Raw genomic sequence first — 2,500 nt, 5'->3', positions numbered from 1 at the left:
ACCTACCGCTCCTTACTGGTACACACACACACACACACACACACACACACACACCTGTCTACCTACCGCTCCTTACTGTACACACACACACACACACACACACACACACACACACACACACACACCTGTCTACCCACCGCTCCTTACTGGGTACACACACACACACACACACACACACCTGTCTACCTACCGCTCCTTACACACACACACACACACACACACACACACACACACACACACACACACACACACACACACACACACACACACTACCTACCGCTCCTTACTGGGTACACACACACACACACACACACACACACACACACACCTGTCTACCGCTCCTTACACACACACACACACACACACACACACACACACACACACACACACACACACCTGTCTACCTACCGCTCCTTACTGGGTACACACACACACACACACACACACACACACACACCTGTCTACCTACCGCTCCTTACTGGGACACACACACACACACACACACACACACACACACACACACCTGTCTACCTACCGCGCTCCTTACACACACACACACACACACACACACACACACCTGTCTACCTACCGCTCCTTACTGTACACACACACACACACACACACACACACACACACACACACACACACCTGTCTACCTACTCCTTACTGGGCACACACACACACACACACACACACCTGTCTACCTACCGCTCCTTACTTGGTACACACACACACACACACACACACACACACACCTGTCTACCTACCGCTCCTTACTGGGTACACACACACACACACACACACACACACACACACACACACACACACACCTGTCTACCTACCGCTCCTTACTGGGTACACACACACACACACACACACACACACCTGTCTACCTACCGCTCCTTACTGGGTACACACACACACACACACACACACACACACACACACACACACACACCTGTCTACCTACCGCTCCTTACTGGTACACACACACACACACACACACACACACACACACACACACACACACACACACACACACACACCTGTCTACCTACCGCTCCTTACTGGGTACACACACACACACACACACACACACACCTGTCTACCTACCGCTCCTTACTGGGTACACACACACACACACACACACACACACACACACCTGTCTACCACTGCTCCTTACTACACACACACACACACACACACACACACACACCTGTCTACCTACCGCTCCTTACTGGGTACACACACACACACACACACACACACACCTGTCTACCTACCGCTCCTTACACACACACACACACACACACACACACACACACACACACACCTGTCCTACTGCTCCTTACACACACACACACACACACACACACACACCTGTCTACCTACCGCTCCTTACTGGGTACACACACACACACACACACACACACACACACCTGTCTACTTACTGCTCCTCCTTACACACACACACACACACACACACACACACACACACCTGTCTACCTACCGCTCCTTACTGGGTACACACACACACACACAAACACCTGTCTACCTACTGCTCCTTACTGGGTACACACACACACACACACACACACACACACACACACACACACACACACACACCTGTCTACCACACCGCTCCTTACTGGGTACACACACACACACACAAAACACCTGTCTACCTACTGCTCCTTACTGGGTACACACACACACACACACACACACACACACACACCTGTCTACTTACCTCCTCCTTACTGGGTACACACACACACACACACACACACACACACACACACCTGTCTACCTACCGCTCCTTACTGGGTACACACACACACACACACACACACACACACACACACACACAGACACACACACACACACACACACACACCTGTCTACCTACCGCTCCTTACTGGGTACACACACACACACACACACACACACACACACCTGTTTACCTACCGCTCCTTACTGGGTATACACACACACACACACACACACACACACACACACACACCTGTCTACACACACACTCCTTACTGGCTACACACACACACACACACACACACACACACACACACACACACCTGTCTACCTACCGCTCCTTACTGGGTACACACACACACACACACACACACCTGTCTACCTACCGCCTCCTTACTGGCTACACACACACACACACACACACACACACACACACCTGTCTACCTACTGCTCCTTACTGGGTACACACACACACACACACACACACACCTGTCTACCCACCGCTCCTTACTGGGTACACACACACACACACACACACACCTGTCTACCTGCTCCTTACTGGGTACACACACACACACACACACACACACCTGGGTACACACACACACACACACACACACTGTCTACCTACCGCTCCTTACTGGCACACACACACACACACACACACACACACACACACACACACACACACACACACACCTGTCTACCTACCGCTCCTTACTGGGTACAC

At 51.7% G+C, this 2,500-nt stretch overlaps 1 protein-coding gene across 1 annotated transcript in view; it reads left to right on the top strand.

Moving 5' to 3' along the window:
• arhgap28 (Rho GTPase activating protein 28) overlaps positions 1-2,500 on the top strand; it is a 20,032-nt gene that overhangs the window by 8,879 nt on the left and 8,653 nt on the right. The window lies entirely within an intron of this gene.

The sequence above is a fragment of the Perca flavescens genome, unplaced genomic scaffold (assembly GCF_004354835.1).
Source record: "Perca flavescens isolate YP-PL-M2 unplaced genomic scaffold, PFLA_1.0 EPR50_1.1_unplaced_scaf_44, whole genome shotgun sequence".
NCBI classification, from domain to species: Eukaryota; Metazoa; Chordata; class Actinopteri; order Perciformes; family Percidae; genus Perca; species Perca flavescens.
The sequence above is the reverse complement of the archived record's forward strand: the minus strand, read 5'-3'. Positions and strand labels throughout refer to the sequence as shown.